General features: G+C 43.1%; 1 protein-coding gene across 1 annotated transcript in view; it reads right to left on the bottom strand.

The window, feature by feature from the left end:
• Positions 1-23,944, bottom strand: part of DKK2 (dickkopf WNT signaling pathway inhibitor 2) — a 64,075-nt gene that overhangs the window by 38,330 nt on the left and 1,801 nt on the right. The gene's annotated exons all lie outside the window — the stretch shown is intronic.

The following is a 23,944-nucleotide window of genomic DNA, read 5'->3' as shown; positions in this document are numbered from 1 at the left end:
CACTTTAGATAATGGGGTCTTCTGCTGCCACTGGTGCACAATTTCTGTTCTCATCCTGAGGTAAAGTTCTTAACCCGAGGTACTACTTCCGGGTTAGTGGAGTCCATAACCCGAAATTTTTGTAACCTGAGGTGTTTGTAACCCGAGGTACCACTGTATTAAAAGAAGGAAAATAAGATACTTACAGTTGCAAGTATTGTTTTCTGGTTTATTTACTTAACATTTTGTGATGGGAATTTCTTATTTTAAAAACACATATTTTTGCCATTTTGTCACCCCCCTCATTGATGACACCCGGGGTGGCCCACACCCACTACACCCTACTTCCTACACCAATGGACATAGAGATCTGAGCAGAACAGGTGAGAGGCGGGGGGGGCAGAGTGCCAAATTCTGTCCTTGGACAGGGTGTGCCTGAAATTTGAAGGACCAAAGTCTTCCCCTGCCATACCCCTTCCCCAACCACTCTCCCTCCCCTAGACTGCACATCTCACGGGCCTTGCTTCACACCCTCCTTGGGTGGCATTGTGTGGCTGGTATTTGCCCTGGAATCCTGGTAGTGGCTCTAGCTTATCTAAATGGCAGGTCAAGGGGGGGACGGGACGACTAGCCTTCAGTATAAAAGTAAAATTTCAATCCATTGATCTGCCACTTTTGCCTCTATCGCTGCCCACCACTGGCATGCATTCCCTAGAAAGAGGCCCAGAAGGGAATGTGGTCCATGTCAATATGTGCAAGACAACTCCATGGAGTTGGGCCTATATTAAGATGTTGGCATTAACCTTCTCTGACATTACCTGCTGCAGCACAACCTTTCTTCTCTTTGGCCATCTAGATGAATTCATGACTAACAGAATTCCAGTAACTGCAACCATTTTACCACTTTTGCCATATTACTGCTGTGGCAGAGAAGGCAGTACAGACTGCAAAGAAAATCCCGAGGCAGAATGAGCTACATATTGGTCTTCTAAGCTACGGGCCAACACTACTGATAACAACAGGATGTATCCCAGCAGAAATGAGAACAGGAAGTCAAATCAGAACAATCCTAGAAAAGAATTTGATTCCAAAGTGACCTGGTCTAGAAGCTGTCAGCTTACCGAGTTAAGAGAGGTGATTAACCTTTCTATGACTGGTGCCATTCAGTGTGAGAGCTACCATGGTTAGAGCCAGCAGAGAGTTTATAGCAAAGGACATAGACAAAAAGATATGGAAAACCCAGATCATATTCTGTTGAGACTGAACATGGAATACTTAACAGAAACTGTTGATACTGTCTTATTGCAAGAGGAGGCAATCACTAAATGCAAAAGCATTACCTGAAAACCCAAGTCCATCATCTGGGCCTGCTTGCACCATCTTATAAGGCTGACCACAATGATACTACTCAGAGTGACATGCATTCTGTATGAGTTATTTACCAACCTTTGAGATAAGTTACTACCTGGACTACCAAACATTTCAACATGGTCAATGGTGGTTTCTGCATGTGTTGTAGAAGAATATGAGAGGCATATGGGGGGTCGTCAAGCTGGGAAGGTAGTCCATCTATGAAAAGGAAAACTCTGATCCTAAACCTCACCTGCCTGGTGGGATATCTTCGGGAGAAGAAAAGGCTAAGGTGTAAACCCTTCACAAAGCTAGAGTCCCTAAGACAGTTGGATGTGCCTTGTACGCCTCCTTCCAGCAACTCATGCAGCCAAGCTGGTGCCAAACATATTGCTCTGCTTTCCTTTGGACCACATCAGTGAAGCCAAGAGTGGGGTCTTGTTGTCTAGGCAGCCCAGGACCTCAATACACTTTGCCCAGGCTTGCACCCCAAGGAGGTCACTTTATTGCTGCTAACACAGCATTTTGACTTCATCCATTGCCTCTTGACAGATTAACGCCAACAACAATGTTATTATTACTGTTAAGTGTCCTCAGCAGCACTATTTGGCAGAAAGGCAGGATACAAATTTAACTGATAAATAGATAAACTAGGTAGAAGAAATTAGTCTTTCCCAATCCACAATTTTGTTGAGGTTCCAATAGACATACACAGATAGTTTTACTGCTATTTTTGGGTTCAAATGCATTGCACCAATTACTATTCATTTATTAGACTTAGTAATGACTTTATCTGACTTTTGGATCTCAAGGCAAAAATAACACTATTCAAATACAAGACGAATAAGATCTAAAATTTAAAACACAGTTAGTAAGTAGTACTACCTTGAGGTTATTGCTTTTTGCAAAGGCTGTCCCTGAATCTGACATGGAACTTTTAGTCCACTTGGCAGACAAAAATCTGGATTCAATTTTCAAATGCAAGACCACTTAATTAGGCACTTCAGACAACAAAACAACAACAAACAAGCAAACAAGCAACTTTAGAATGCCTTTGCTGACATCGAGGTAGAAGCCTTTTTCAGCTTCGGCCATTATTATTTATTTTGATGTTGGTTTTAGTTCTAAGCTGGTGATGGAAAATGTTTGGGGACAGTTCTGATTTATAAGCTGTCTTATTTCTAAGACAAAGAAAGCAATTAATTAAGGAAAAACTAATCTTCTGTTCACAGAGATACTGTCTGGAATGCCAGTTCCTTGTTCTGACCCAAGCAGATGGATAACATTTTAAGGAAAACACATCAATTCAGATGTTCCAGGCAAGTTCTACCCGCCCCCCAATTCCAATAGACAATTTGTGCGGGTCTCAGATAAAAGTCCATGTATCAGGAGTTTCCTGATACAGGTTTCCATAATAATAAAATGAGGAAAAAACCTGTGTTGGCTGAATGCTTCCTTTCTATAGAAGGTAGGGACAGAAGCCTTATTCTCTTTAGAAAAATGAGCAGCATTTTGCTTACTGTGTGTGTTCTAGCTGGTGTTTGTTTCCCTGTTATTTTCAGCATGTGCACCCCCTAGCTGACATAGTGAAAATGTGCAAGTACTAGACAAGAATTTTAAATCCCACAAGGATTTGAACCACGCTGGTCACTGTCATTAAAACAAAAACAAGACTAGCTTCTTCTGTACATTCAGTCAAGGGGATATTAGAAAACATGCCTCTTCCATGCAGTGATTTGTTAGTGGACATGATTGAAATTTAGAAAGATATGACTGCCTGCTCATTTTTATAGGACACTATTAAAATCCACAAAGAGCATTGCTAACATTTTCATTGATGGAGCAATTCATCGTGATTAGTTTCCCTTGATTTTTAAACAGACCAAGTGACGCCAGTACATTCCTCTTCCTCAACCCTGAGATGATCTTACCTTCTTCCCAGTTCTCTGCTAATATTTTTTCTATCTCCGCAGCCAGAAGCAGGCCAGCAACACGCCACTATGATCTACATCAGGAGTGGACAAGCTGTGGCCCTAGGATTGCTGGCAACTATTGGCTTAACTTCATGCAGCCCTAGACCTCATTTCAAAAGCCCACTGCAAATGATTAATTCAGACCTATGGCATGAATTCCCTGACCCACTCACAGCAGCTTGCTGGTCAGAGAGGAGAGGGGGTGGCAGAGAGGAAGCAAAAAAGGTGGATCTGTCTGGCCCCTCCCATTGTTGAAATCACACCCCCCCAACAGATGAGCCCCTAAGAAATGTGATAAGCAGTTATCTAGCCTGACTATAGTTCTGACTTATACTGCATTGCACCCAGTATTGTCCACCCAGATGATGTATTCGTTGCCACCCTAATGGAACTGCAGCTCTGTGGGAAAAGCCTATTGTGTGTAAGAACTTCTGCAACACATTTTCCTTTGGGTATCTATGAGCAAAACCAGCACAGGTCATTAATAAAACTAGCAATCCCAATGGTGCCCAACCAGGTGAGTAAAAACAAAACAATAATTTAAATAACTATTGAAGGTGTTCCCACTGAATGGTGCCTGTCTTTGGGATGCTGGTCTTAAGCCAGCAGAACATTTGTTATGGTTTAAAGCATTTAATTGAATAATAACTGCATTTTAATGGGTATTTTCTGTTTGTTCCTTAATCCGTTGTTACCATAAGGCTCTTGGGTTATGAATTCAAATGTATTTCCCATACTTCCACATGAATATTTATTTCTGGCTTGGAAAACGAAGCAACCCTCAGAGATCAGCCATTGAACACATTTTAACAGGCAGAAGGAGGCTAGTGATCAAATCCTTGGCTATACCCCAGGCAGCGTTGCAGAACTCCCTGCTTGTACAGACACACAGAGAGGTCAGCCGATGCCCTAAGACGAGAAGTTCTTTTTGTACTCTGGGACAGAGGAACCCAAAGCCCAGCAGGAACCTTCAAAGCAACGTAGGAGGCATGGTGTATTGTATGTGTGTGATAGAAACCATGAGTTACGATCATCAAACGCAGTCGAAGGCTGTGGGTCTTGCCACATTTGTTACAATTTGCAACACTATTATTGTCTATCTCACCAGGGGACTGTTTCTACCATCCAAGAAGGTCCCCTTAGGGGATTTTTTTGACTCCCCCAACTGTTCTGCCCTGTTTTGGAAGCAGTTAGAAGCAGTGTAAGAAAGCAACAGAGGAAGCCTTGGGAGAGATGCTTGGAGAGTTTGGGTTTTTCCTTTTTTTCAATGAAGTATTTCTGTAAATAAAAGCTGGAAGGAAAAATGCCATGGGGCTGGAAATCTGCAGCTGGGATGTTGGCGGGGGGAGGGGGAGAGGGATTCTAGGGTGGAATGGTGATTATTAGTTTCTTTGGGGAGGGGGAGAAGAAGAAATTAACATATGTATTTATCGTGACTCCAGCTGGAAGGGAAGGGCATTGTAGAAAATGATTTTTTAAAAAGAAAAATCATTATTAAATATATTTATTAAATCACAACTTGTAACAGGAAACTGCAGCTGTGGGAGGGAATGAAAAGAATGGGTTTTTTTTCTCCTTCTTTAGACCATATGCAAGCATTTGCTTTCACCCGGCATAGGAAGCCAGACCTTTCTGATTCAACATCAAAGTGGACAAAAGGTCTACTTCAAATCTATAGTAACCTTTTATTAGCATTCTTAAACTTCCTGCATGCTTGCTCTAGCAGCTTTAAGTAAAAAAACATGGAATAATAGGCCTGAAAGGGAACTCGGACCATTTAGTCCTGGCTCAAGACAGCAACGCCTCCTCCCCCAGAATCCCCTTGTATCCCATGAGGAACCCATGTAATCTAGGGCCATAATGAACCTTAAGCAGAGAACAGGGATAAATTTGGTGCACACAACATAGAGGATCCCTGTTGAACTGGACCAAAGGTCTGGTGACCCCAACATCCTTCTTCCCACAGATGCCTATGCGAAGCTTGCAAGCAGGACTTGAATAAGAACTTAGGACTTGCAAAGTACCGTATTTTTTTGCTCTATAAGATGCATTTTTTCCCTCCTAAAAAGTAAGGGGAAATGTGTATGCGTCTTATGGAGTGAATGCAGGCTGCGCAGCTATCCCAGAAGCCAGAAAAACAAGAGGGATCGCTGCGCAGTGAAAGCAGCGATCCCTCTTGCTGTTCTGGCTTCTGGGATTCAGAATATTTTTTTTCTTGTTTTCCTCCTCCAAAAACTAGGTACAGATAGGTAGCCGTGTTGGTCTGCCATAGTCAAAATAAAAAAATTCCTTCCTGTAGCACCTTAAAGACCAACTAAGTTAGTTCTTGGTATAAGCTTTCGTGTGCATGCACACTTATCTGAAGAAGTGTGCATGCACACAAAAGCTTATACCAAGAACTAACTTAGTTGGTCTTTAAGGTGCTACAGGAAGGAATTTTTTTTACAAAAACTAGGTGCGTCTTATGGTCTGGTGCGTCTTATGGAAAATACAGGAAGTCCTTATCAAAGTAAGACCATTAGTCGCCCCAGCCTACCACTGTCTATGCTGACTGGGAGAGGCTCTCCAGGGTTTTGGACAGAGCACATTCCCAGTCTGATCTGGAGATGTAGGGAATGGAACATGGGACCTTCATCATGCAATGCATGTGGCTTCCCCACTGAGCTACAGCTTGCAAGGTATCTGAGAAGTGGCCTCTCTCCCTCCATCCCATCTTGGTTCTTCAGATATGTGGCTATAGATCTGTTGGCAATGCCACATGCCTGTGTGGTAAAGCATGTGGTGACTCAAGCTCATGCTTTTATTGCTGTGCCACCAGTTCTCTGGAATTCCCTTACTACTGAAGCAAGCCCATTGTCACATTTTCAACATTTGCTGAAAACCTTCACAATCATAGAATCACAGAGCTGTAGAGTTATCTGATTTCTCATTTTCATATATATGTATGGTTTCTACTGTATGGTTTTATGCACCACTTTGATATTGTTTTATGAATTGATATATAAATATTACTACAAATAAATAAATTAGCCATTGGTCCTCTATGAATTTGTCTGATTCCTCTAAGCCAATCAAGATGGTGGGCACCACCACATCTCGTGGCAGCGGATCCCATAGTTTAACTGTCTGAAAAAATACTTCTTCCCGTCTGCTCTGAATTGCTGGATAACCCTGGGTTATATAATACTGGAGTATTATATGAGAGAGGGAGAATATGCAGGGTCATTCAATGAAGCTGAATCCCAAGTCTGCTCCCAAGGCAGTCGTGATGAGGTAAACTATGCCTTTCTGATTTGGAGCGTGTTTCATTGGTGTGGTTGAAATTGCTGTATCCCCGTCAAGAGTCTCTTTAAACAAAGAACTCTGTCCTCACAGATGTGTTGTTAAGAGACTACCCAGCACAAAATAAACATATTACTCAGGTTCTAATCTCTTCAAGGCTCCCTAAGAATGTATTAAAAACAGAGGAGAGGCCCTCCCCACCTAACTTTCTGGCTCTGGGGATCAGTTTGGGCAACATTCCCCATGAAGCAGACATACTTCCACATGAGTTGAGATTGGGAACAATACTGAGGCATGCTTCCTTCACACCCCATTCCTCCCACATATCATTCCCCATGCATGGAAGATAATTCCCAAATCCCTCAATAATGTGAGAGCTGTCCTCATGCTCTGAAACCTCAATAGTCCCATTCATACGCAAGGCCAGTGCTACTGTGAGGCAAACTGAGGCAATTTCCTCAAACAGTGGAGACAGAAGGCAGCCAGTTAGCACCCTACACACCCCAACTCACTTGTCTCACCGGCCAATGCCCTTGTCAGCCATTTGCCTTGCTGCCACTCCCACCCTACAAGGTTCCAGTGGGTCAGAGCTGCAGCAACAGCCTTTCATGATAGTAACATGACTGCAGCTTACCAGGAGGACAAGTTGCGGCCTGGTGGTGCATTTATAACTGTGCAGAAATGTTGTTGGAGTGCCAGATTGGTTCCACTGGTGCGAGCCCTCACTTTGCCTCCCCACCTGTCTTGGGAAGTGACTGTGACACTGCTGCCAGGAGCTCTGGCTGTGGCTCAATCCCACCAGATGAGCCACTCCTTTTGTATATGGAAGCATAGATTGGCAGGAGCAGGATTGTACTTGCACCCACCCACCTTCATATCTTCATCCAGAGTTCTGAACAGAGCCTAGATTAGCCAAGGGCAACCTACAACTTCACATGGATGGGGGAGACCACAAAGAGAGAAGGACCAGAAGGGAAATAGGGGGAAGCCCATGTGGATGAGGTGATGGAAGGGGGAAAGTTCTCTGTTAGTGGGCAGTCCAGGTCTATAATAAAAGTGACCTGTTCCTTCCCAACAAGCCTACTTGGTTGGAGAAGAGGAGAGAGAGAGAATAGAGAGAGAGAGAATAGGAGTATAGCATCTAGATCAAGGGAAGTAATAGTGCCACTGTATTCTGCTCTGGTCAGACCACACCTGGAGCACTGTGTCCAGTTCTGGGCACCACAATTCAAGAAGGACACTGACAAACTGGAACGTGTCCAGAGGAGGGCAACCAAAATGGTCAAAGGCCTGGAAACGATGCCTTATGAGGAACGGCTAAGGGAGCTGGGCATGTTTAGCCTGGAGAAGAGGAGGTTAAGGGGTGATATGATAGCCATGTTCAAATATATAAAAGGATGTCACATAGAGGAGGGAGAAAGGTTGTTTTCTGCTGCTCCAGAGAAGCGGACACGGAGCAATGGATCCAAACTACAAGAAAGAAGATTCCACCTAAACATTAGGAAGAACTTCCTGACAGTAAGAGCTGTTCGACAGTGGAATTTGCTGCCAAGGAGTGTGGTGGAGTCTCCTACTTTGGAGGTCTTTAAGCAGAGGCTTGACAACCATATGTCAGGAGTGCTCTGATGGTGTTTCCTGCTTGGCAGGGGGTTGGACTCGATGGCCCTTGTGGTCTCTTCCAACTCTATGATTCTATGATTCTATGAAAAGAGAATGGCACTGGCTTCGGCCCTACCAACTACTGGCCCTCAGAATTTATCCCCGGGCTGAGGAATGCAGCCCTTGAGAGAGAAATGGTTCCACACCCCTAGCCTGATGCACACATGCTGTAGATTTTGCACAAAATATTTGCCCAACCGAGGTCCATGTAAAATGCTTCTACAACTTGTATACATATAGGCTCTGTTCAGAGCTTCCAATCTACCTGTGAAGGTTGGGGCTAGAGATTCCTTTCATTCATATCCATGTAGATGTTGAGTGAACTGGTTCTCTCTCTACCAGAGTTGATCTGGATAACATGGGTGTCCTGCATCAAGTGTTGCCCACGTTGTGATGCCCATGACAGTTACTGGGTATTCCAGATGTGCTTAGGGGCACAGGAAGGTTGGAAACCCCTGATGTATTGTATTGTTTGGGGAAACCCAGCCAGATGGGCCGGGTAGAAATAAATTATTATTATTATTATTATTATTATTATTATTATTATTATTATTATTAGTATTAGTATTATTATTATTATCATTATTATTATTAATTTATTTATTCATCATACACCAACGGCTTTTATTTAGTTTCAGAAACCTTTCACAAGATGGTAAAAAACTTTTACAACCACTTCTCATTTTTTCCTCTCTCTCTTCCATGGTTCCCCATCAGTTCTAACCCCACTGTGTGCCAAGTCCAATAACTTACCATGCATCTAAAGTGATAGATACAGGCTATGAAATTCTTTATTCTATTGTAGCAGCTTATGCAGGTGCAGCCAAATACCAAGCCTCGGGACAAAGTTTTACACAAAAACTTTACAATGTAGAATTATTATTATTATTATTTGCTTTTCGTTTTATTTTCCAATGTTTAGTTTGACTTGTAGATTCAGTCCACTGCTTGGTGAATTGCTAAGTTCTGCTTTTTATCTCAATTTTTTTTAATCCTATTTGTTTTGTTTCTGGGTTCCATTCAGCAGAAAGGCCAGGCGTACATGAAAAAATGAATGAATGAATGACATTATTAATGCATGTACTGAGATCAATGACTCCCAGTGGCCTAAAGCAAGATTTTGGTTTCAACCCCACCCCACCCCCAAAAAAATGTAGGGCAGGAACAAGTGTGCTCTCAATTGTGGATCCAGCATCTCTGGCACCTCATACTAACCCCACTGGATTTGTTCTACTCTGGAACTTCTGAATGGAACCCCTGAGTAGAGTTGATGTCTGCCAAAGTAGATTTGCACATTAAATTCAATGCAGACTGCAAGCCCCATTTGGGGCAAGAATCTGCGTCTTGAATTCAATCCATGGCTGCCAGAAACCTTCCTCGGCTGCCCCAGCTAAAGCCAGGGCTGTAAAGAAAGAAGGAGAGAATTGGGAATACACTTAGAATTCTGCCCGTTATTATGGAGAAAGCCTCGCATTGCAGGTATTCAACAGAGGATGTAAAAATGTTCCATTTTTAGACTTTTGCATCAAAGCAGCAGTGTTTCGGAGTGCATGTGTGCCAAATTACAGCTTTCTGTCTGATGGGGAAATGCTCCAGCAATTTACTGATACCCTCTGGGTCAGTAAGTGAGTGAGGCTCAAATGTCTTAATAATACATGATATACCAGGTTCATCTGACAGCCGTTGTTTTCTATAGAGAGGATCCCTCTGTATTTTACTGCTGACCTTCTGCCCTTCCTATCAGGCAGCCAAAATGCTGATTGATGAAAGGTGAGCGGCAGAAATGCCGTGCAACAAAAGAGGGAAAATCAAAACCAGAATTTTGGCCATAGTTAAGTCTGCATCTAACACACACACACACACACACACACACACAGAGAGAGAGAGAGAGAGAGAGAGAGAGAGAGAGAGAGAGAGAGCTCTCCTCATTCTGAATTTAGGGAGTCTCACCTCACACACTGCTTCTACCACTAGCACCATATTCCTGGTCAATGGGAAATCGCTTAGATGCTTTTCTGGGGAACAACGCGGTGCCTGAGCTTCTGGAAGGGCAAAATCAAAACAGACATGCAGAGCTGCCGGTCTGAATTGGCACGGCTCTCCCAGCTGCAGAACACATGGGGCACCAGTTTGTCTTCTAAACGTCGGCAAGGCCAGGAAGGGATTCATTAAAGGAAAGAAAAAGGCACAATTCTGCTTGTAACATCCTTGCATCCCTGTCCAGTTTTATATAGAAAGCATTAGATCAGTGTAGGAATAAAGGATTATGGGTTGCTGGTGAAAGGGTTGTTTCATGCAGATGAAATGCATCCTGCCCAGCAGTTGTCTCTCAGATTGTCAGTGCAGTGCTGATCTCATTGCTACTGAATGATGGCTACAGGCCTCAGACTGGCAATCGTCTGGAGTACACATATAAAGCATCACCGTAATCTATATAAAAATTCCTGGGAATGTATGAATGACTCCGCATAAAGTGACACAGAATGGAGAGCTTAAGGAAAGCACTACAGAGAGAGAGAGAGAGAGAGAGGGGGGGGTTGTAAGTAGCAGTCTCTTCTCATAGTGCTGCACTGCAACAGTAACAGCACATTGCAATGGGGGAAATGCCATAGCTCAGTGGTAAAACCTCTACCTTTTATGCAGAAGGTTCCAGGTTCAAGCCCCAGCATCTCCAGATAGGGCCAGGAATGGCCCTCACCTGAAACCCTAGAGAGCCTCTGACAGTCAGTGTAGACCAGGGGTCAGCAAGGTTTACCTCGCCTGGGCCGGTTCACTCCAGTGGATATCCCTCCATGGGCCGGATCATGTACAGACGCGATTTCCGGTGTCTGCGTCTATGCAGATGCAATTTTTGGCGAGTCCCCACGCCACACTGTGCCGGTCTAGCGCAGTGCGTGGAGACTCGCCAAGCTGGTGGTTTGGTTCGGGGGTGACTCGAGGGGCAGTTAAACAACCCCCGTGGGCCACTTGTGGCCCATGGGCCTTAGGTTGCCAACCCCTGGTGTAGACAATACTGAGCTAGATGGATCAATGGTCTAGCTCAGTGGTGTCCAAACTTTTTTCAAAGAGGGCCAGATTTGATGAAGTGAAGGGCTGTGAGGGCCGACCAAAGGGGCAGCCAAAGTTAAAGTTGTTAACCTTTTTTAGGATTGAAGTTGTTGAGTTTTTTTACCGGCAGGCTGGATTAGGCCCCCAAAATGGACTTTGGGCATGCCTGGTCTAGCTGAATGTAAAGCAGCTTTCTATGTTCCTTATGGAGTCAAAAGAGCTTGTGAAAGTGCCCCAGGTGGCAAGGTCGTGTCTCAGAATGAAACAAGCATCACAATACATTTATGATTTCATTCCCTTGTATTAAATCACATTGAGCTTTATTATGAGGCAGGCAAGGGTGGGGAAAGAAAGAAAGAAAGAAAGAAAGAAAGAAAGAAAGAAAGAAAGAAGAAAGAAAGAAAGAAAGAAAGAAAGAAAGAAAGAAAGAAAGAAAGAAAGAAAGAAAGAAAGAAAGATAGATTTTGGGAAATATAAATGTATGAACATCTCACAGAAGATGAGGTTCAAAACAGGGGCAAATAACCCTGAATTCTACTGAGAGATGCATCTCCCTCATATTTCTAGACATCAGATATCAGGGATAGTTTTGTGAATAATGCCTGTTGTTCTGTTTCACTGGTAAATTCTGTATCAAAAGATCCAATTCCTAAGAGTTCAGACAATCCTGAAAAATGTCGTGCTATTTGGTGGGATTTTATCTTGCATACTTCGAACATAGCTACACAAGACTCCCTCTGCGATAGAATGTGAAATCTGGCTAACTTGATAGACTCAAGTACAATACTTTTCTATTGATAAACTATTCTCAAAACCCCCTGCACTGCTTTTTATGTATGCTTGATGCTTTTTGTTTGTATTACCTGCTTTATTTTAATAGAATCTGGGGTGGGTTTTTGTTTTGTTTTGTTTCGTTTTTTAAAAAGATCCAGTTCCCAATAAGTTGTCTTTCAGGTTATAATAATCATAATTACTTGGTCACTCATACTTTTAAATCTGAAACACCAATTGAGAGTAAAGTTCACTTTCAATTTGTTGCAGCTGCTGTGGCGAGGACCCCTTTGGAAGAAAAAATATTATAATTTCAAGAGGATTCTTCTGGTTAAAAAGCCATTTCCTTACAAGGGAAGTTCTGGAAGATAGCAAAGGTGGGGGGGGGAAACAAGCCCAGAATTTTACAAGCACTCCTAAAAAGCATTTTGGAAGCATTATATTAATTCAAACAATTGCAAAAAACAAAACAAAAAACACACCCACCCAAAAAACATTTTTACTGAGTTAAGGAGCCCTTCCAATGAAACTTTTAATATCGAGTGAATTTTTAACTTAGCTTTTGACAGACAGCTGTTCTGCTTCAGTGAACACATTACCCTTAACAAAACGCACATGAGGTAAAATGTATCACTCGGATTTGCTCTGGGAACCATAGAAAGGAAGGCTGGTGGCCAGTTTTGCTTTGTAGCTGTCTGGAAGCCACTTCAGTGGGGGGGGGACCCATGTTTTCCCTACAAATGCACACCCTATACATAGCCCAGCACAAGCTCTCTCAGAACAGTGCTATGCTAATTGAACTGTTTCTTTGTAAATAATGCTTGTTACAAATGGAGTCCCCAGATCCTTCGTGACCAGATCCTGATCTCTACTGTTTCATTTGTTATTGGCACGCATCCCCCAAAAACCTTGGATGAAAAAGCATTCAGCCCATGAGTGAATAGTAAACTGTTGTATGTCATCTACTTGAGGCTCAGCATCTGGGGGCTTCCCATTGGTTACTGCAGTCATGTGGTGTAACATCTGCTCCCAGACTGGCTGAAGAACTTCCAGCACACTAAATAAATACTCGTGCCAAAATGTGTGTGTGTGGTGGGAGAGAGCTTCTTCTTCTTCTTCTTTTGCAAGACATCTGGGATTTCTGTACACCTGAAGGCCTCCTTCCATATGTTCACACATAACTAATAATATTATCCTACAACAATGGTACAGTGCATATATTTATGAAATGATTTCTCAGGGCTTGCAGAGTTGCTCTGTTTCCTTGGAGAGTAATCTGCCTGCCATGCCTGCTTAATGTCCCATACAAAACCCTCATCTCATTTATACACTTTCTCCTCCACCACCACCACATTTTCCCTCTTTTTCCAAGATCTCTTTATTCAGTACTCCATAAACCTTCATTTCCTCAGTTGGGTACTAATTCTCTAAAAGAAATAGCGGGAGCTGAGCAGTTTCTTTAACATATTGTCTTCTTCTTAGGTGTGAATTCTCAAATCAGTTCTGTCATAATAATTTTCTGGAGAAACTTTAGCAAGAGCAAAGTATTTTCTGGATGGATAACTGTTTGCAAAAGAGCTAGAGACAGGACGACAGATTGTTGTGAAAGATTGAGGGCACAAGGAGAAGGGGATGACAGAGGATGGAGATGGTTGGACAGTGTTATCGAAGCTACCAGCATGAGTTTGACCAAACTGCAGGAGGCAGTGGAAGACAGGAGTGCCTGGCGTGCTCTGGTCCATGGGGTCACGAAGAGTCGAACACGACTGAACGACTAAACAACAACAACAACAACATGGCTGTCTATACTGTGGTCACCATGCATCTACTCAGTGTTGCAAGTTCTAGATGTTGCAAGTTCTGGAACACTATGGACAGTGCAAATGAGTGCTTACATCACAACTGGGGAATGTTGTTTGTGCTGAGGGCCATATTCCCTTCTGGGTAACCTTCCAGGGACCATATGCTGGTGGTGGGTCAAAAGTTGGTTGAGCAACTAATGTTTATTTGCTTGCACATCTCTCTCCCTCTCAGGCAAGAGGCATTATCGGAGTTCAAAAACACATTTTAGCCAAACACTGGATGCAAAGCAAGCCAGGTCAGGGGTATGGCTGAAGATAGGCTGTGAGCTAAGGAGAATCCTAAAGGTCAGATAGAGAGGCCTAGAGGGCCACATTTGGCTCCCAGACCTGAGATGCCCCATCCCTGGTTTATACAATCCATAATGATGGTGTGGCCAAAGCATTTTCAGCTCCCGGGGGGGGGGGAATCTCCAACCAAATACATGTTGACCCATCAACCTCCAGCATTAGGAGGCATCTGCATGTGCAAGTCAAGAGGTGCACCATAGGAGGTCCTGCAACAATGCTTACCAACAAGACCAGCATCCATATCTGACATCATAGCAAAACTAATCTATGCAATCAAAGCTTGAAGGCTGTGGTTGTCTATGCCTATCCCATCACCCGCCCGCCCATCCCCTTGTGGAATTGCATTCTAAATATGGAGGGCCATTATACTGGGGAAATCATTATCGTACCAATGCTTTCCTAGCTTCGCTGTATTACTGGTTTGAATTACAAGATCATCCAATCAAGGATGCTCTTATCCTGGTGGGTTTTTGTACATGGCTCAGCCAAGTAGGACTCTGATCTCGACTACAGGCTGGGGCTTATTATAGTAGAGATAATAAAATACATTATGGTATTTTCCCCTCTTTCAAGTTGCCATATTAAAAATGCAGTAAATCAAAGGAGCCTCCACATGACAAGATGAAATCCCTGGAAGGAAAAGCGAATAGGAACACCAACAGTAAGCAAGGAAGCTTCATCATAATAAACACTTAAGACTTTATAAAGCAAAGCACAATGGCAAACAGCTCTCACTGCTCGTCCAGAACTGCAATTGCTTCTGGTTTGCATAGTGAAATTTTGCTGAGGTCCCATGGTTAAGGATTTGGAATTCTCTGGGTTACTAATTATTTAAGATACTGTGGTTACATGTTTGGTGTTCAAGAGGGCCTATTATGGCTGTGCCTTCAGGATACTGTGGTCAATTATTCAGTGTTGTACAGTTTTATTTGCCCACTGGTATGAAACTTCAGCTAGGGATTCTTCTCGCGATGTGACAAGCTCAGTTTTAATGGTATGCTCCAGCCCAGGGGGGGAATTGTACACAAAGGACCCAAACAGAAATGTTCTGGTTTGGATTTAAATTCTCCACCCACGGAGCTTCCTTAGAAATCCGAGTGAATAAATAATAATTGCAACAATAATCAAGTGATTGATAAATGTAAATGAGGATCTCAGATTATACCCCGTCAAAATACTGCATCACATATTTTCTTGGTTTTTACCTAACACTGTCAATGTCTACAGAGAACTAGCTCTAAGAAGCCAAGATGGGCAAGGGACAGGTGAATGGTTTCATTTCTTCAAGGAGCTTGTTTGCCTCCTCATGCCACAGTCATTGAAAGTGATCCAGTACAGATGGAACAGACAATACTATGGATGGTTCTGCTGGCTGCCTCCAAATCTCTCCAAATCTGACCTCCAAGGGTGTCAGAGCAATGTTCTCTTCGCCAGGTGACAAAAGCCCATTCACCACTCAGAAATGCTCTTCTGGACAACTACTTGCAGATATAATGGCTGTGAAGAAGTTAGCTTTCTCTGCCACCAACACATGGTAGGCACACTGGTGCAATCTCATCCATGTTTGGTCAGTTTTTGGACCAAGATTTACACCACCTGTGCTCTAACTGCTGATCCTACTGTCACATAGGACACTAGAGTACCAAGGTGACTTACATGCTCCAAAGCAATGACAAGGGCACTCAGGACCAATTATGTCAATGGCTCTTCCCATCTCACCCTTCCAGAGTGAGAGAAGAGGCTCAACGGGAACACCAGGCAGGTCATACCTCCAGAGGAAATACCTCCAGAGCATTCAGGAATCCGTTGGATTCCATCATTCTCCCAGGGTGGAGCGTCTCAATAAATGTCCCACCATTGAAGAGTGGAATAGCTGCATTCAGCCCAGACCTCAAATTTAGAATTGATTGCTATAATTTAAATAGAAATACGATGTGTATCACTCTAGTGAGGAATACTGTGATCAGGTGATCTGTGAGCCTGTTCAGTCTGCTGTCCAGGTGCTGATCTCAAGACCGCTGCTCTCCCATCTTCTGGTTCTGTATTATTAAACCGGGCCTAAATCAGACTGTTGTCTGTAAAGAAAAACAGGTACCCAACTTCAAATGCAGTCCTCCATAATATCAGAAGATGGGGGTGTGATTTAATGCACATAATGAATGCACAAGCAGAAGTTCTGGTCCCTTCCCACCAGGACTGCCTTCACCCATCCACCTATAGAAGCTAACCAGACTGGAAGCTCAATTCTGCTTTGGTTGCAATGAGACAGTGTCCTCAACTGTATCCAAAGTCAGCAGGCTAGCTTAGAGGGTGAAGGTGACACGCACACACTCTCAACGGCCTGAAGCAAATGCCTCATTTGCCCAATGGTGGTGCCAGCATTTTTCTCCCAGCTTGGGTAGCGTCCACTATCAAACTTGGCGGCATGAAAAGGGACTTTTGAGGACAGGTGGCAGAGGTAACAGAAGCAAGCCAGGGAGTGCAACACTCCCCACCCAAGCACCCTTTTGGCATATTAACCATATCCTGCACACTCTGCTTGTGGTAGAGCACAGGAAGTTGCTGTAAGCCACATCAGTCCAGCTTACTCTAACCAGCTTTGGCTTTGAGGGATTTCAGAAAGAATTCTTTCTCCTGGGACCTCGTACCACTGAGCAATGGCTATTCCCCAGAGTGACTGGGGCAGAGTTACACTGGAGCACATTATGCTATCCTGCTGACACACAAGTTTTAGGCATTGCAGGGGGTTGGAATAGACGACCCTAGGAGTCCCTTTCAACTCTATGATTCTAGGTTTTGTGACTAAGGAATCAGTGCTCAGGCTGGCACTTCCTTCAGGACAACCTGATGGTTCTCTGTTGTCAAGAATCAGGAGGGGTACGCTTGAAAACCTTAACCAGATTCTGGCAAAAAATTCAAAGCGCTGTGTAATGGAGCACACTGCTTGCCAGGAAAAAGAAGAACCACAGGTCCAGTCTCTAGACCAGCTGTGCAAAAACTCAGACCTTTTCTTTTTCTTTTCAAAAATAGGCATGGCCAAAGCACATGTTATTTTTCAAGGTGTATGCCTGGATTGCAAAGTTTACACCTAAAAATGTAACGTATGGATATAACAAGCAGGAGTTTGAAAACTCTTGCATGACACAGATACACCTTCTAGAAAGCCACAATTGAGTGCAGCTCCTGGTTGTGTATACACTTGGTGGGAAACCCATTTGTCTCATTGCACACGGCATGAAATGGCCCCCACACATTTGTGTGCAACAGGAATGCAAACTATAACGGAATGCACTACAAACTGGCCTGCTCTGATGTGGATAAGCAGTAGCAAATCACATGGAAAAACTGCTGTTCTGGACACACCCTAACAGTGCAGGCCTTTCCATGTCTACTCAGAAGAAAGCCCCATTGAGTTCAATGGGGCTTACTTCCAAGAAGTGTGCACATAAGATTGAAGCCTTTATTTATTTATGAGGTATTTTGAAGGCAAATTGGTTAATCGGCTTAACCCAACACACATTGGACACTGTTCTTTTGTGTAGCCTGGAATCATTTTTAATGTGCAAGGCAGAATCATTCCAACTGCACTCCATTAATTTACAATGGGATCGCTTTTGGTAGCTTTCTAATAGCTACAAGTAGCAAACAAAGCCACTTTATCCCATTCGTTTTGTGCCTTTGCCTCTTTTTCCAAAGTCTCTCTCTCTCTCTTTATGAAAGGAGGCAACCATCTTAGAAACTAATCATATCAAAGAAATAAAATGTCATAAAGGAAAAGGAAAAGAAAGAGGGCAGAGAGAGAGAGAATGGGGGGAAAAAGGAAGCCTTGTTCTTTTAACAAACAGAGTTTTGTGTTCCTCCAAACAATATTTTGTAGTCTAAACAAGTCAGGGAGAAGTACTAATCTAATAAAGGTTCATTTAAAACAAAAAATATTTGACTGTTATGTGCTAATTATTTAGGATATATGACACCGCTCTTCTTAAAGGCAAGACTTCTAGCTTTGAAACCGTTAATGCCATCAAAGCAGATGATCATCTGAAGAAGAAAATCATTATCAGTTCATAAAAGGATAATGACTGCAGATACTTGCAGGGCTAAACATACTGGCCACAATTTGAAGGAGTGTCAAGCTATACAAGGATGGCACCCAGGAATACCTTAGGGTGAACCCCCAAAACACAGATCCTAGCCACAGTATATTAAGGTCTGGTCTTAATAGCATAGATTAAATAGTTGCTCATATAATAAACACTTTCGCTACTCCTTGGCTCCTCCAAACTAGTCTTTCTAGTCTGTCTATAAAACTTACTTCCCATAATTCTGTAGGTGACAATGAATTTCCTGTGCCTCATCACAGGCTCTCCCTCTTGCCATGGGCAACTCTGGAAACGTCCTTTGCGTAAGAAGAGCCTGCTGGATGACTCACCTAGTCCAGCATCCGGTTCTCACAGTAGCTGTGAGAAACCCACATGCAAGATTTCAGTACAAGAAAACTTCATGCTCCCGTGGTTTTCCAGCAACTGGTATTGCTGCCCCAACTGTGGAAGCAGAGCATAACCATCATGGCTAATAGCCTTCAATAGCCCTCTCCACCAATTTCTCTAATCCTCATTTAAATCCCTCTAGGTTTGTGTGCATCACTCCCTCTGCGGGAGCAAGTTCATAGGTTTAACTATGCACTGTGTGAAGACATATTTTCTTTTCACTGTCCTGAACAAGCCCAAGCAGAGTTTGCCTGAGGCCCGGGGCAGGAGTCTTGTTAGAATAAGGTTATAAACTCTTGGCATGGTGGTGTAAGTCCAAAGGGCTCCTGGCAGGAGCCCCCACCCTAGTTTAACTCTCCAAGGCCTGGGGGCAAGTGTACCTGGCTGCGCCTGGCACACACTCTGCATGGGCCTGGCCCTGAATCTTCCAACATTCAACTTCTTTGGAAGCCCACGATTTCTAGTGTTACGAGAGAGGAAGAAAAACTCTTCTCTATCCCCTTTCTTCATCCCGTGCAGAATTTTAAAGACTTCCATCACGTCACCTCCTAACTAAAAGAAACCCCAAATGGCGCAACCTTTCTTCACAGAGTTGCTACATCCCATTGACAGTTTTGTCCACCTTTTTCTGAACCTTCTAGGCTTCAGAACTACAACTTCGAGGAAATAAACCCAACTGATTTCAGCAGAACTTACTTTCAAGTAAGTGGTCTGTGTGATTAGGCAAGTCATGTTAACAAGGCATAATAAAATTGATGCATTGTATAATCATTCTAGGCCCCTACTGCTTTCCGCTCTGTTGCTATAAGTTGCTTCATAGAGGAGATAAAGGGATAGCTTACATGTTTAGCAGAAACAAATGGTTATGTTCTTTCCAGACTGTGTGGTTTCAGGCTTCAGGATAATGTCTAAATGCTCTCTCTGCACACTGAAAAGCAGCATGTCAAGGAGAAAATTCCCTGCACATAGAAAGACAGGAAAGCAAGGAGAAAGTGGAATGAGCTTTTCTACTGGCATGCTAGGTTTGTAGGTACCGGGGAGGGGGGGGGGTTTCATTGGAGGAGAAGCTTTCAAGCTTTTCCATTGTGCCTTCCGAGAATAAAATTTTGCTCTTGCCACACCAACTTTTTCATTGATAAGAAATACGCAGGAAAACCAAAAGAAACAGCTCCTAGCCATGCTTGATTTACAACACAGAACACAACCACTTTATAATAAGATCATGGGACATCCAGGAAGGATTAAAAAATGCAGCTATATAAGAACATGAATCATTCCCAAAATATAAACAAGCCACTTAGATATGTACCATAAGTATATAAGAACTCATTGAGTTTGACTGTCCTTGAATCTTCCCGCCATGCTTGCCATCCTCTCCTGCCACACCAGAGTGATGCACCACACCCAGCGGCAGATGTTGGGCTTTCAAATTTCAGCAGCGCCCTGCGAGGTGTCAAAATTTGGTGCCCTCTTGCCTTCCATTCTAAGTCATTGTTGCAGTGCCTCCTGTAGCACCCTCTCGCCTCGGCGCCCAATGCAAGCGTTCCAGTCGTGCTCCCCAAATCTGCATCTGCCACACCCTCTGAGAACCACTGATCTATGGAATGCCTTGCCAAATGAGGCTTATCAGTCTCCATCACCCTGCCGCTTCAGGCAGCATAACTGCCTAATTGTGCAGGCTCAGTTCTGTTGCATTTGTGCTGTGCTGGGATTGGATACTATTCATTTTTTTAAAAAAACACAAATGGAATGTATACATTTTAGTGATTATATCTAGGGCTTGCCGATCAGAAGGTTGGCGGTTCAAATCCCTGCGATGGGGTGAGCTCCCGTTACTCGGTCCCTGCTCCTGCCAACCTAGCAGTTCAAAAGCACGGAGTGCAAGTAGATAAATAGGTACTGCTCCGGCGGGAAGGTAAACGGCGTTTCCGTGCGCTGCTCTGGTTCGCCACATGACCCAGAAGCTGTATGCCAGCTCCCTCGGCCAATAAAGTGAGATGAGTGCTGCAACCCAGAGTCATCCCTGACTGGACCTAATGGTCAGGGGTTCCTTTACCTTTAACCTCACTGAGTCTCCCTTGAGAAATAGGCAATACAGTTTTAAAATAAATAAATAAATGAAATGAATCATATCCCTCCTGAAGCCTTTCGTGGAAGAGTCCAGACTTTGCCACTTACTTTTGTTGGGTGAACTGACCCCAGTTTACATCAATGATAGGGAGATCCAATACCATTTGCTAGAATCTTTGTTCACTGTCTGAAACCCCAGTTCCAAAACAGCACTGACTTGAACAGTGTTTCCTTAGGAGCAGAACGCCTTTGAAATTATCATATAAATCATAACGTTTGGCAATCGTTATGTACTAAAGTTTTCTTGCATGGCATTATTTTAAACCTAACGGCTGTGGATGCTGTACATTAAAGGCGACTTTCGCATCACCTTTTTAAACCAAGCAACCCTGGTTGCTGCATAAAGACCTTCTTAGGCAATTGTACACAGCGGTGAAGTTGTGAGATGACAAAAATATCAGCAACTGCAACAAGCAAGGAATCTCAACTTGAAAGGAAAAGATGCTACAGTACTATGGTTTTCACTTATCATCTAAATGGAAGCCCTTCAAGGATCTATCAAGCAGATCAAGGACGTTCCCCCCACTCCGTGATTCAGCTACTTAACTTACACATGAAAACTCTCTTGATAGTTAATCAGCTTCTCCTCAGGCTGTTTTACTCTCACCGTCCCATGATGGACTAAGGAGTGCAATCAGTCAATTTCACTTAATTTAGTGGACCTTTTGTATTGTTAAATGCATTCTTCCTTTTCATTGTCTGCATTTATAACTATTTCAAAATAAAATTCCAGGCAAAAGCAAATGGAAAAGGCTTTACAGGAGTTCATTGAAGGCAAGGCTTTTGCCATCCTCATTTTTAGTAGCAAATGAGTTTTCCACTATTATTGTGGAACTTCATCAAACTGTGTGTCATGTCGTTCTAGGTCTTTTTATTTGACCCTTTAAAATCGTGTTCAATGGCATCCCAGACACTGACTTTCATAGAATGAAAAGACAGTGACTAAACAGAATGAAAAGCAACCTTGGCCGTAGCTCTTACTTCTGTCCCAACTACTGTGCTGTACTGGGTATTCATTTATTTGTTATTATGCACACTGTAAATAATGTGCAGGGTGCATAAAATTCCTTCATTGCAGGGTATTAGAATAGAATAGAAGACCCTCATGGTTAAAGTGAGGGTAAGGCTAAGATGGAACTTTGGAGAGGGCTTGGCTCAACATTAATTATCAGTGAAGAGCTTAAAGGGAATGAACGATATTTTAGGTAGACTTCGAATGGCAGGATTTTCAGGTAGCAAAGCTAAAATTTTATTTTGTCTGGCCCTGAAGATTCTGGGCAGATAGACTGAGTCATGCTGGATCAATGGACTGACTCTGTATAATGTCGCTTACAATATTCATAAGTCATTTGCTGAATGTAAAGGAGATCAATCCAACCACATGGGGCAGCATGGTATAAGGCATGCAGTTGGAAATGGAAGAAGAAAAGGGAGGGGATGGCTCAATGACTTTGACCCTCTTTATTTTATTTGGGGTTTTTATTTTATAAAACACACTTCACTGGAAACCCCACTGGGAGAAAATCCTATCAATATAGTGCATATTATTAGGGTGGTACAAGATCAAACTATTTTTGCAATACCTGTGTTTGCTACCTTATCCACCAATGAAGCAGAACCCTTGCAAAGCAAATGATCACAAATACATGGTGACAACCTCATTCACTGATCTAGTGTAACTGTCTATAGTCTGGGCTAAATTCCAGCATTGTTTTCCGACATTCTCAATGGGTAAAAACAAACAAACAAGCCAGAATGCTCATTAATTCTCCCATTAGCTGGCATTACAATCCCTCATGGCAGAAGTGCCTGTCTCCACTTACTATCCATCTTAAATCCAATGCTGGCGAAAAATTCCTTCCTTGAGGATGCCACTTTGTCAATTACACTCAGTTGTGAATGGCAGCACATGTTTCATACCATCTCATTAAAATGTAATCTGCTGTAACATCTTTTGTTAACATCTTTAACCAACGGGTTTGCAGTTAACAGAATGGAGGAAAGGGGTCAAAATTCAAACAATGAATCTGTGACTCACCCCCTCCCCAAATATTATAAATTTTCCTACCTGGTGACCACATATTCCATCATAAACTGTTACCGTACATCCTATTATTCAGAAGGTACTGTTAAAATGTTAGGAGAGCCGGTCACTTGGTCAGCAAATGAAGTGACTTAGCAAACTTTTCTTTTTAAAAGCCTGTTAAGGATAAAGAGGGACTGTACCCAGTGCCCCTTTCATTGTTAACTGAATCTTAGCGGTCCAGTTGCTGCACTGTCTGTCTCCTTGTGGCTCATATCAAACAGCCTTACCTTAGCAGCCAAACACTGTCTGGGCAGATCACCAACAATACACAAATTTCTATGCCCTTTGCTTTTTTGTGGAATGCAGAACACCAAAGTTATTCAAGTCAGGAAGCAAGGGGAGAAATCCCATGACTCAATAAGAGTACAATGTCCCTAATAATCTCGTATTGGGGAGATGGGACAGGAGGAAAAGAAACCTTATTGTCAGGCAAACTTGGGTGGGTTGCCACCCAGTTACCACCTCCTCTGTGCTTACCACACCAGGTATGACCAAAAACAATGCCAACTTCCGTTATGAACATCTAAGGGCCAAAACAGACGTGGTGCAAGAGGTCCATTATCAGATCTCCACACTTAAAAATAAATTAATTAAAAACAGCTATTGGGGTGTGTGCAAATTGCACCAGAGCTTAGAGAGGTGGAACTAGTAGCAGCTATTATGGAGGGGAGCAGTTTCAGTAGATCTGATCACAGATCTCCAGAGTTACTTCATTTTGACTCCAAAACCCTGGCTAGCAACTGATCTGGTGGTGTGGGGACACTTCAGTAGTGGCATGGAGGTTAGAGTTGCAGCTCCTGTATCACCCCGCCCCCCCCCCAAATAAACTAGAAGCAAGTCTTCTTTCCACAGCCACTAATGTCTTTCTTACTGTGAGTGTATGTGGTGGAGAGTTGTTCTGTCAGGGAGCTGAATTTGTTTCCTGGGCTCTCCAGCTATTGACCTCTATTATGAGAGTGAGCATTGATGCCCGTATCCTCACTTAGGAGAGCAACAACTATTCTCCTATAATTGGAGACACATTTATAT

This window comes from Podarcis bocagei (genome assembly GCF_964188305.1).
Source record: "Podarcis bocagei genome assembly, chromosome: 9".
Taxonomy (NCBI): Eukaryota; Metazoa; Chordata; class Lepidosauria; order Squamata; family Lacertidae; genus Podarcis; species Podarcis bocagei.
Note: the sequence above shows the minus strand (reverse complement) of the source record. Positions and strands in the feature narration are given on the sequence as shown.